The sequence below is a fragment of the Microtus oregoni genome, unplaced genomic scaffold (genome assembly GCF_018167655.1).
Source record: "Microtus oregoni isolate MIOR12 unplaced genomic scaffold, Mior012 000081F_ref0000091, whole genome shotgun sequence".
Classification (NCBI taxonomy): Eukaryota; Metazoa; Chordata; class Mammalia; order Rodentia; family Cricetidae; genus Microtus; species Microtus oregoni.
In genome coordinates, this window is record NW_024544541.1 from 1151134 (window position 1) to 1163816 (window position 12683).

The 12683-nt window shown below is 49.2% G+C and overlaps 1 non-coding gene across 1 annotated transcript; it reads right to left on the reverse strand.

Moving 5' to 3' along the window:
* Positions 1-12315: 12315 nt before the first annotated feature.
* On the reverse strand, positions 12316-12475 carry LOC121441836. The gene has a single exon (XR_005973509.1). It is a non-coding gene; the product is annotated as a U1 spliceosomal RNA (small nuclear RNA).
* Positions 12476-12683: the final 208 nt, after the last annotated feature.

Genomic DNA, 12683 nt, shown 5'->3' on the forward strand with positions numbered 1-12683 from the left:
GTTGGAGTCCAGAGGATACTTTGGATATTGGTTCTCCAGTACTGTCCAACTTGTTTCTCTTTTTCCTCCTTCCTTCCTTCCTTCCTTTCTTTCTTTCTTTTTTTGAGACAGGGTTTCTCTGTGTATCATATCTAACTGTCCTAGAACTTGCTCTGTAGACAAGGCTAGCCTCGAACTCACAGAGATGCACCTACCTCACCTCCCAAGTGCTTGAATTAAAGGCATCTACCACCATGCCTGGCTGCAACCTGTTTTCTTAGGTCAGGGTCTGTCACTGAATCTGGAACTCAGTGACTAGGCTGGTGTCAGGATTTGAATATGAAATGTTCCTCATAGGGTCATGTGTTTGAACACTGTCTCCCACCAGGTGGCGCTGTTGGGTTATGAAACTGTTGCTGGAGGAAGTGTGCCAGATTTGGGGTTTTGTTTTCTGTTTTTATATTTCATTTGTTCATTTGGGGGAGAAGCATGAACTTGCCATCATAGTTCAAGGACCACTTCCAGGAAGATCCAGTTCTTTTCCTCCCACCATGTGAGTTTCAGGGCTCAAACTCAAGTTGTTAGACTTGGTGCCAAGTCCCTTTACCCGCTGTGCCAGCCTCTGGACCCCACCCATGGTATCTGAGCATCAATTTTAATTGTCAACGGGACACAACCTAGGATCTCCTGGAAAGAGAGTCTCAGTGAGGGACTTTCTAGATCAGACCAGCCTGAGTCTTTTCCATAAGGGATAGCCTTGATTGCATTTGTTGGTGTGGGACGCTCCCTCCTGAGTGTGGGCGGGCCCATTCCCTGGTTTGGGACCCCAGCTGTGTAAGAAAAGCTGATGAGTAAGTGCACAAGTGTGCTTTGCTTGCTCTTGACTGTGGTTGTCGTGTGACCAGCTGCTGTGAGTTCCCTGAGTGACAGACTGGAACTGCGAACTAAGAAAGCCTTTCTCCCCCACCTTGCTCTCTGGTGGGGTATTTCACACGTCATCAGAAATGAAACGAAGACAGTGCCTTATCGAGAAGCCAAAGAGAACCTTCTACAGCCTGTAGGTGGCAAAAAAGTCATCAGACGTAGAGAGACATTTTAAAAACATTTTTTTTAAAACAATGACTTGTTTTTTTTAAGATTTATTAATTTATTATGTATGTATCCCTGCATGACAGAAGAGGGCACCAGACCTCATTACAGATGGTTGTGAGCCACCATGTGGTTGCTGGGAATTGAACTCAGGACCTTTGGAAGAGCAGGCAGTGCTCTTAACCACTGAGCCATCTCTCCAGCCCTAAAAACATTTTTAAGACTTGTTTTTGAGTAGTTGTGTGTATGTGCACCTTGGGTGCACAGGAACCCAAGGATGTCAGAAGAGGTCAGATTCCAGGTCCCCTGGAACTGCAATTACAGATGAGCCACCATGTGGGTGCTGGGAACTGAACCTGGGTTTTTGTAAGAACAGAGAATGCTCTTAACTGCTGAGCCATCTCTTCAGCTCCACGGGGAGCCATTTCTTCTGTTCAAACAGTGCTCTTGTTTTTATCTAGACAGATAGGATCACAGGTGAAATGGTCTTGGTTTCTGTGTGTGTGTGTGTGTGTGTGTGTGTGTGTGTGTGTGTGTAGGCCAGTGGACAACTTCAACTTTAGGTGTCATTACTCAGGCACCTTTTTTTTTTTTTTTTTTTGAGAGAGAGAGAGAGAGTCTTTCACTGTCCTAAAACTTGCTAGGGCAGCTAGGCGGCCAGCCAGAAGGCTCCAGGGATCCCCCTGTTTCCATCTCCCCAGAACTGGGATCACGAGCACCCACCGCTGTTGCTGCTATTCCCACTACTATTTGGTTGGTTTTGTTGTAGTATGTGGTGCTGGGAATTGAACCCAGGACCTAAGCACATGCTGAGGGCATACACTACCACCTAAACTACACTTTTCTTATTTCTCCATTATCCCCTTCCCCCATTCTCTGGGACCATTTGAATGTTTTTCAGTACCTTAGTTGATTTACCAATACTATGCATTTGTTTTTATTTACTATTAGTGTGTGTATGAGTGGGTGTGTGCTGTGGCCCCTGTGTGGAGGTCAGAAGTCTCCCCCTCCACCTTGACAAGGGTCCTAAGGATTGAACTGCGGTCCTTGGGCTCACATCGTTGGGTGGCAGGCAAGCGCCTTCACTGCTGAGCTGCCTTGCTGGCCCAAGTCTGTTTGCCTGGTGTTGTCTGTTCTGATAGAGCTGGTGAGCGTGACCCAGATGGCTGACTGGTCTTTCTGGGCTTCGCTGAGCTACTTAAGGGTTATGTCTTTCAGTTGGGGAAGCATCCTGACTAGTTTTATGTCAAATTGACACAAGCTAGAGTCATCTGAAAGGAAGGAACCTCAATTGAGAAGACGCCTCTGTGATGGTTTGAAAGAAAAAACGGCCCCCAAAGGGAGGGGCACCAGTGGGAGGTGTGGCCTGGTTTGTTGGAGGAAGTGTGTCATTGTAGGGGTGGGCTTTGAGGTCTCCTATGCTCCAGTTAAACCCAGTAAGGGAGACCACTTCCTGTGGCCTGTAAGCCAGGACGTAGGATGCTTCTCCAGCACCATGTCTGCCTGCATGCCACCATGTCGTACCATGATGACAGTGGACTGAACCTCTGAACTGTAAGTCACCCCAATTTCATGTTTTCCATTATAAGAGTTGCTGTGGTCATGGTGTCTCTTCACAGCCATGGAAACCCTAACTAAGCCTCTGGAAGAAACATCTGTGGGGAATTTTCTTAATTAGTGATTGATGGGGGAGGGCCCAGCCCTTTGTGGGTGGCGCCACCCCTGGGTTTGTGGCCCTGGGTTCTATCAGCGGACTGAGAGGAGCCAGAGGAAGCAGGCCAGTAAGCAGCGCCCTGCCACGGCCTCGGCGTCAGCTCCTCTCTCCAGGTTTCTGCCCTGTTGGAGTTCCTGCCCTGATTTCCCTCAGTAACAGACTGTTAACCTGGAGGTGCAAGCTGACATAAACCCTTCCCTACCCAAGATGCTTTGGTCATGGTGTTTCATCAAAGCAATGGAAACCCTAACCGGGACGAGAAGCAATCCATCAGTATGTCTTCGTATCATTTTCTACACTGTCACAGAATGAATGTGCCTTCCCTGAGAGAGAGAGAAATAAGAAAAGGCTCCTGAACATAGCACAGGCCTGCTTCTGGCGAATGCACAAAAGGGAACCAGCCCCAACAGAGACCCCATCGGCTTATTCAGCGTCGTGGCCCCAGCTTTGAGTAACCAAACTTTTCACACAGACAGAAATTCCAAGGTTGGCTGTTCACACAAATGGAGAGATTTACAGTGTACAATATTGTCAGTTATCTCTGGACAAACCAGGACTTCTGTCCCCAGGCAGCCACTAGCCAGGGCTGTCCTGCCCGGCTGGCAGAGCCGTGCTCTTTCTAAGAGGAGAACTGGGGAGTGCTCCTTTATCCAAATCCTACTTTGTGTAGCTTAGTGTTCCTACGCCAGTCTGGTAGCGCCTCGGTAACATCGGTTCATCACTCCCGGTTTGTCCAGATGAGAACCGGCACCCTTCTCCTTATCTCTACAACTCCTCCGATAGCAGAACTGTCTAGATCTTTCTGTGGCCCTAGAGAGCTCTAAGATTTTTGTTTGACAGTTTTTGGTGATTTCTGATCTGCTTTTCGAGTCAAAACTTTAATTTTGATTCCACCGCTTTTTTCCCCCTGTGTCGTCTTTGTTTCTGTCATGATGGTTAAGATACTGAATTTTCTAGTTATAATGTTTCCATTCCTTTTCATATGTTCTGCTTTCTGTTAAAAACCCAGACCTTTCTGTTCATGGAGCGCCTTTTCCTCACCCTGAAGAGCCACACCAGGGCCTTTGTCCCTCATCTAGGGCAGCTAGTGTTGGTATCCGTCCATTTTCTTCTTCCTTGAGAAGGGCTCACATTTCCCCAGTTCTTCATGCATCGAATACCTTGATGCTTTGATGTTGCTCTGCCTTCATACGGCTCCCTAGAGTCTCTGAGCAGATCCATCCAAGTCCCATCTTGTCATTTCTGCCAGGTGTTCTATGTCGCCTAAGCCGTTAAAATCTGTCCTTGGCTCCTTTGGGTGTAGCCCATGCGTGTGTCATTTAGAGCTTTGCCTGGGACCCAGGCAGACGTTTCTGTTAAAAACTCAGCTCCTTCAGCCCTTGTGCTGCCCTGGGCTTGAGCCCATATGTATTGTTTGCTGTTCCTACTGCTGCGACCAAATGCCCGACCACAGCAAGGGAAGAAAGGAAAAGGGCTCAGTCCGTCGTGGAGGAGACGTGGTGCAAGCAGGGTCGTGAGGCAGCTGCTCTCACTGCACCCACCGTCGGGAAGCAGTGGGAGGTGAATGCTGGTGTTCAGCTCCTGCTCTCCTTTTAATGCAGCCCAGCTGGGGCCCAGGCTCGTGGAACAGAGCAGTTCATACTGTCTGAACTCCTGGCCACAAACCCCATGAGCATTTTATTTATTTATTATTTGCTTGCTTGCTTGTTTTTATTTATTTTGGCTTTTTGCGACAGGGTTTCACTGTGTAGCCCTGGCTGTCCTGAAACTCTCTCTATAGACCTGGAACTCACAGAGATCTGCTTGCCTCTGCCTCCCCAGTGCTGGGATTAAAGGTGTGTGTCACCACACCTGGCTCCGTGAGCGTTATAAATGTTCACCCTCTACTTGTAACTGTTGGGGCTGTCTGTTACACAGCCTGGGACTGGGCTGTGGGTCAGGCTTTCAGACCAAGACAGTACTACTGTCCCCCAAGACATCCCAGGGCCACTTGCCATCTGCGCTCCACTTTGGTACCCCCCCTTCCCTTTATCTTATCCCTTTAGATGTTCATTCCATTAAAACAATGACCAGCAGCCAGGTGTAGAGTCCAACTCAGGGACAACATGGGCAACGTACAAAAATTCTGTCTTGAGATAAAAATCAAAGGGTCCGAAGAGATGGCTCCATGGTTAAGAACATTTACTGCTCTTGCTGAGGACCAGAGTTCAGTTCCCGGCACCACTGGATGGCTCACCCCTTCCTGTAACGCAGCTCCAGGGGAAACTGATGCCCTCTTCTGGACTCTGTGGGCACTCACACACATGCTTGGCACAATGCTAAGGTTAAGACTAAGACTGTACCAGGGTCCAGGGGCCTGGATGTGGTTCCCGGCACCCACCGGGCAGCTCACAGCCATCTGTAACTCCGATCCTAGGGCGTTTGCCATCCTTCTCTGCCCGCCACGGGCAGGCATGCATGAAGTGCACAGACATACATGCAGGCAGACACACATACACATAAAATAAATATAAGCAAATAAAATATAAACAAATAAATTGTCCTTAGAGTACAGCAGGCTGCGGTGGGTGTCGCCCGAGGACCCACGTCACACTGGTTTGAGGTTAATCGGGAAGGCTTTACACTCTTTCTCCAGTTACCAAAGCCTCACCACATCCCAAAGTCTCGGCTCTAAAGATGGTTGGCAGCAAGGAGAGTGGAGGCTTCCAGCTGCTGCAACATCAGGACTCCCAGCAGGAAGCATGGTCCCTCCTGCTCTCCTGCCTCTCCTTCCGCCAGACCACGGTCAGCACACCCTGACATGCCTTGGACTATCATGTTGCTTGGGGTTTGTTCTTGGGCAGGGGATTCAGAAAGTAATTTTCAAGAGAAGACTCAGATCTGGCTGTCCTTGTGGGGATCCTGTGTTCCTTTCTCTCTGCGCATTGCCCGTTCTTCACTGCCAAGTGGCATGGGATGGAATTTTGTGGGTATGACAGAGACAACGTTATAAAAATTGTCAGGCAGTTTCATACCATCCTCAAGAAGTTCCAAGTCGGAATGAAGTCACTGGAGGGGGGGCTTCCCCATCTGGGGTACCTGGAAGCAGCCTTCCATGCCAGGGACACCTTCGTGTGCTATCCAAAGGAACCCCGATGTGATATGGAGCCAGAGAAGTGCTCCTGGGGTATGTGTGTGAGCAGAACGAAGGGAGTGGCTCTCCTGCATGATGAGGTGGACTACTTGCAGATTTGTGGCAACCAGCACACTGTAGGAAATGCTCCGGGCCTGGGGCATGGGCTCTGTTGGGAGTGCCAAACTATCATGCATGGTGGGGTCGTGGGTTCTGTTCCCACAACGGCAGAGACTGGGTACGGTGGTGCACACCTGGAATCCAGCACTAGGGAGGTCAGAGCAGGAAGATCAGAGACTGAAGGTCATCTCATCAGTCTCCCCCACCGTGTGTGTGTGTGCGTGTGTGTGTGTGTGCGCGCGCGCGCGCCTGCATGTGTGTAAACGCGCACGCTCACATGCGTGCCTGAGGCTAGGGATGTATCTCAGTAGTAGAGTGCTTGCCTAGCATACATCAGGTCCTGGGTTTCAGTTCCAGCATGGCCACACATGCATGCATGCACACGCACACAAAAGTGCACACATACACCCCAAGAATTTAAAGCAGATTAAAAGTGAACTTGGAGCCAGTGATCATTATTTAAAAATGAGGCCTTTTCAGGGCTGTAGTGTAAATCTATTTGGGAACTTGCCTAGCAAAGAGAGACTGAGTTCAATTCCCAGACCAAAGCTGAAGACAATAAATGCCACTTAGATGGAGGCATTGAGCTTCAGGCTCAGAGGGAAATGCAATCTCCCTACAGGAGAGCCAGGCCCCTTCCCAAGCCCAGTGTGTGTCTGCAGAAGAAGTATTCCGCCTGAGCTGCCCTAGCTGTTGCCTGAATGCAATGCGAAGCTGGGATCAGCAGGAAGTGGCGTGTGGGAGGATCTCAGAGGCTGAGCACCAGCTTCTCATGTGGGCAGACAGCAGTGACCCCCAGTCTAGGCAGGGTCCCTTCACTGTCCAGCTGGGTCTCTTCCCTTCAAGCCTGCTTTTCCTTCTCTGCTCCCCTCTCCCATCTAAGCTGTTTCCAGCCACACACATCTTCCACTCAAACACCTTTCTCCTAAATGCAGCAGCTACAAGTGGCTCTGCCGCCCTGCTGTCCCGCCTACCCCGCCTGCCCCACTTGCCCCGCCTATCTCGCCTACCCCGCCTACTCTGCCCATCCCACCTCCCCTGCATACCCTACCTGCCCATCTGCCCCGCCTATCCCGCCTGCCCCACCTGCCCCAGCTCCCCAGTGCCAACTGTGCTGCATCCAGGTTTGGACTCAGCCTCCGGTGTGTCACCGGTGAGTCATGGTTCTTATTCATTCTGTAGCAAGATTGGCATCCTGACTTGGACCAGAAGATGCCTGCAGTCTCTCTTTGTACTTGCTCCATTGGGGCATCATCCCCATGCCACCATCTCCATCATCTTCAGGAGCTAGCCTGAGGACTCTGTCTCAAAGAAACAACAAACAAATCCTGATATGAGTGTAGATGGTATCCTAACAGTTTTTAAGATAATAATGGGCTGGAGAGACGGCTCAGTGGTTAAGGATGCTTACTGCCCTTGCAGAGAAACTTAAGGATGCTTATTGCCCTTGCAGAGAAACCCAGGCTCATTGCCAACACCCACATAGCAGCTTACACTCCTGAACCATGGGGTCCCCTGCCCTCTTCTGGACTCCACAGGCTTTAGCACACATTGTACACCTAAACACACACACAATTCTAAAAGTCTTAATAATTGCAGGTCCTGATTTGGATTTTATTATGGCCTGAGATTTTACATTTCTAACTAATTCTCAAGGTGGAACCCGTTTAAATATGAAATAAAATGTACCTTTTTATTAAAAGATTTGTTTTTATTTATGTGCATGTGTAGATGTCTCTGTGTGTATGCCATGTGTGTACAGGTGCCCACAGAGACCAGAAAGGGGTGCTGAGTCCCCAGGAGCTGGAATTATAGGAAGTTGTGAGTTGCTGTACATGGGTTCTCTACAAGAGCAACATACGCCCTTAATTTCTGAGCCATCTCTCCAGCCCTGCCTCCTGCTTTAAAAAAGAAAAGAAGGAGAGGAAGAGGAGGAGGGCTTTGCTATGTAGCCCAGGCTGGCCCCAGGCTCACCCCTTTTCTGACCTGGCCTCCTGAACACTGGGGTTGCAGGTGTGCACACCGTGCCTAGACAGGACATGTGCTCTTACAGACCCAGATCTTTCTGTGGGTCGTCTGTGGGGAAAGGCAGTGGGAAAGAAGGAAGCAAGGCCCGAGTCTATAGCACACAGGGCTCACAGGAAGAACGCCCCTGTCGCTGAGAGACAGACGGTGAGGAAGATGTCCCCGAAGCCCGGAAACAGTTTGTACTTCACTTGGCCTCATTCCCTTTCTTATACTATGATGACTGGCCAGATGGCTGACTTGCGTCACCGCTGGCAGTTTTGCATGTAGAGAAAATTATTAAAATCAGACCTATGGTGACAATAATCTAGTTTTAACACAAAATTCTTTTTTCTTCCTTCAAGACAGGGTTCTTTTGTGTAGCTTGACAGTCATTGAATTCACTCTGTAGACCAGGCTGGCCTTGAACTCCCAGAAATCCACCTGCCTCTGCCTCTGGAGTGCTGGGATTAAAGGTGTGCACCACCACTGCCTTGCTTAAGACAAGATTTTTTTAAAATATTTATTTATTTTATTTTGTTATGTATATAGTATTCTGTCTGCGTGTATGCCTGCAGGCCAGAAGAGGGCACCAGATCTCATTACAGACGGTTGTGAGCCACCATGTGGTTGCTGGGAATTGAACTCAGGACCTCTGGAAGAGCAGGCAATGCTCTTAACCACTGAGCCATCTCTCCAGCCCGAGACAAGAATTTTTTTGAATGATATTTCTTTTGTATTTACGTGTGTGTGTGTGTACTCGTGTGTGTGTGCTCGTGTGTGTGTACTCGTGTGTGTGTACTCATGTGTGTTCATGTGTGTGTACTCGTGTGTGTGTTCATGTGTGTGTACTCATGTGCGTGTGTACTCGTGTGTGTATACTCGTGTGTGTGTTCATGTGTGTGTACTCGTGTGTGTGTACTCGTGTGCGTGTGTACTCGTGTGTGTGTGCTCGTGTGCGTGTGTACTCGTGTGTGTGTACTCGTGTGTATGTGTTCATGTGTGTGTACTCGTGTGCGTGTGTGTACTCGTGTGTGTGTTCATGTGTGTGTACTCATGTGTGTGTGTACTCATGTGTGTGTACTCGCGTGCGTGTGTACTCATGTGTGTGTACTTGTGTGTGTGTTCATGTGTGTGTACTCGTGTGTGTTCATGTGTGTGTATTCGTGTGCGTGTGTACTCGTGTGTGTGTACTCGTGTGTGTGTACTCGTGTGTGTACTCGTGTGTGTGTTCATGTGTGTGTACTCGTGTGTGTGTACTCGTGTGTGTGTTCATGTGTGTGTACTCGTGTGTGTGTACTCGTGTGTGTGTTCATGTGTGTGTACTCGTGTGCGTGTGTGTACTCGTGTGTGTTCATGTGTGTGTATTCATGTGCGTGTGTACTCGTGTGTGTGTACTTGTGTGTGTGTTCATGTGTGTGTACTCGTGTGTGTGTACTCGTGTGCGTGTGTGTACTCGTGTGTGTTCATGTGTGTGTATTCATGTGCGTGTGTACTCGTGTGTATGTACTCGTGTGTGTGTTCATGTGTGTGTACTCGTGTGTGTGTACTCGTGTGTGTGTGTGCTCGTGTGCGTGTGTACTCGTGTGTGTGTACTCGTGTGTGTGTATACTCGTGTGTGTACTTGTGTGTGTACTCGTGTGTGTGCTCGTGTGCGTGTGTACTCGTGTGTGTGTTGTATACTCGTGTGTGTGTTCATGTGTGTGTACTCGTGTGTGTGTGCTCATGTGCTTGTGTACTCGTGTGTGTACTCGTGTGTGTGTACTCGTGTGTGTACTCGTGTATGTACTCGAGTGTGTGTGAGCATGTACACACACATGCATGATACAAATGTGGGGGCCAAAGGACAGCTTACAGGAGTCAGTTCTCTCATGTGGATCAGATTCAGGTTGTCAGTAGCCCAGGATGACCTCAGTAGCCCAGGCTGGCCTCCCACTCACTGTGTAGCGGAAGGTGATTCTGAACTATCCTCCTGCCTCTACCTTCTGCCAAGGGCTAGGGTTACGGTACCCTGCCACACCTGATTCTAATGCAGTACTGAAACCATGCGTGCCAGGCCCACACCCAAGCAACTGAGCTGCCTGTCTTACCCAGCCCTGCATGGAATATGTGGGTCTAATTTCCCTCCCTGAACCTCAACCCCTTGAACACAGGGGAGAGTGAATCAGGGCTAATGGCGGAACAGGAAGCTCAGGCACACCGTATCAGAAAGTGGAAGGCCCGGGGGTGCAAGGCCTGTTGGAATCAATGACTGATCAATTATTAATCTGAAGATATCTACCATCTGACACGATTAACACTGGCAAGAAGCTCTTGCAGTAAGAGACGGGCTTGTACTGCCCAATCTGTTTCATTCACAAGAATTCTAGTCTGTTCAAGAATTTCAAAACTGAAGGACCGGAGAGATGGCTCAGCAGTTAAAACACTAGCTGCTCTTGCAGAGGACCCAGGTCCAAGACCCAGCATGCACACAACTCACAACTCCCTGTAACCCTAGCTCCAGGGGAATCTTCTGCCCTCTTTTGGCGTCCTTAGGTACTGCACACAGGTGCACACTGCAGGCTCCAGACTTGGCGTTAAATCATCTATCATGGCAGTAATTATTGGGCGCTTCCCAGGCCTGTGTCTGTGTCCTACAGAAGTCTGAACACATTGGAATACTTTGTTCTGTGGCTGCGAAGGGCGAGCTGGCCTCTGGATTTTTACTTCTACCTCAGTTTCCCCAATAGTGGTTTTGTGTATGCATTTCCTGTCTTCTTGAGTCTGCTTTGGAATCGTACTTTTCCTAGAACTTTAGTTGTTTTATCCTGGCAGGAATCTCGCCTTAGAAATCCTCGTGTGTGTGTGTGTGTGTGTGTGTGTGTGTGTGTGGTGTATCGTGCGTATTTACACGTGTGTGTACAGACGGGTTCCTGTGGGGGTTGGAGGACAACGTTGGGTGTCTTACTTCAGGAGTCACCCACTCTGATTTTCTGAGGCGAGGTCTCTCTTTGGCCTGGTGGACTCACTAAGTAGGGTATTCTGGCTGGCCAGCACGCACCGTGCATCCACTGGTCCACCTGTCTCCACCTCCCCCGTGCTGGAACAACACCAGTATATCACCACAGCCAGAGCTTCCCTAACTATGAGCTTCCTGGTTCCAGCTGAGAGCTACTGTCTAATTGAGAACAAGTTAGCCTTTGTTGGACCCTGGCCAACAGTGTGATCTCAGGACGTCCCCGACTGTCTTTTTGTCCCCAGGAGAACGGGTATGAACTAGGTGACCCCCACGACTCCATTTCATCCTGGAGTCTCCCCATTCCCAGCTAGCCCCCATTCGCTGCTGGTGTCTACTGCCCTCTTGTGGTAGAGAGGGGTTTTGTTCTTTCCAGTTCCCACCAGCCAGTGTGGCAGCATGTGTGTGTCAAATATTTAATACTTGAGTGTCACACTAAGTGACATCAGGGGGAAATGGGGGAGGAGGAGGAGAGAGAGATCCAGAGCCCCCTGGAGACTGAACACATTTAAGCAAGATCCAGGAGATCGCTCAACAACCTGACACCTGTTTGTTTGCTGATGAAACCAGGTTTAGAGCCCAGCAAAGAACTACACACATGTCGTCTCCCACCGGAGAGGCTCTGTCCATGAGGACAAGACAGATATGGTGCTTGTGACTGCACATTGGACTTTTCTGGTTCTGTGATTCTTAAAACCTCAATCCCAGAGCGACTGTCTTCTGATATTTATATCGGAATATACACATTACCACTTTTCTTGCTGTTCACATTTCACGGTTCTGTATTTCTTTTAATATTTTTTCCTTCTTTTCTGGTTTTATTTACTTATGCAAAAGCTCACCCAGTGCAAGCAGGTGCCTGTAGAAGTCGGAAGAGAGTGTCAGATCTCCTGGAGCTGGAGTTACAGACTGAGATGAGCCACCAGACGTGGGTACTGGGAACTGAACGCGGCTCCTTTGCAGGATCAGGATGCGGTCCCAGCCACAGAGCCATCTCTCCAGCCACTCGGATGGTGGTTCTAGTGAAAATAGTTCTGAATTATTATCATCATCGTTGTTATTATTTGTATGGTGTTTTGACTGCTCGGGTGCGTATGCACTACATTCATGCAGTTCCCAGGGAGGCCAGAAGATGGCATCAGATCCCCTGGAACTAGAACTAAGAGACAGTTAAGAGCCATCATATAGATGCTGGGACTTGGGTCCTGAGCAAGAGCAGAAAGTGCTCTTAACGGCTGAGCTGTCTCTCCAGTCTCTACTGCAAACTTTTATTATGTTGGGTTTCTAAAAATCTTTTTTTTTAGGGCGAGAGTGTGAATGCAGCCCCCCCGCTACCACAGACTGTGCAGTTAAGTTTCCCACATGTGGGGAAATCACAGGGGTCAGCACATCAAAGGGCAAATGACAAGCTTCATGCTGGGAAACCACCTTGTGATCATGGTGTCCCCTGCCAGGCAAGTGTTCTGCTGGGTTTTGGTTTTATTTTATTTTTGTTTTTTGTTTTTGTTTTTCGAAACAGGGTTTCTCCGTGTAGCTTTGGAGCCTGTCCTGGAACTAGCTGTTGTAGACCAAGCTGGCTTCGAACTCACAGAGATCCGCCGGCCTCTGCCTCCGAAGGCGTGCGCCACCACCGCCTGGCTTGTGCTAGCTTTTAACAACTGTGTCTAACT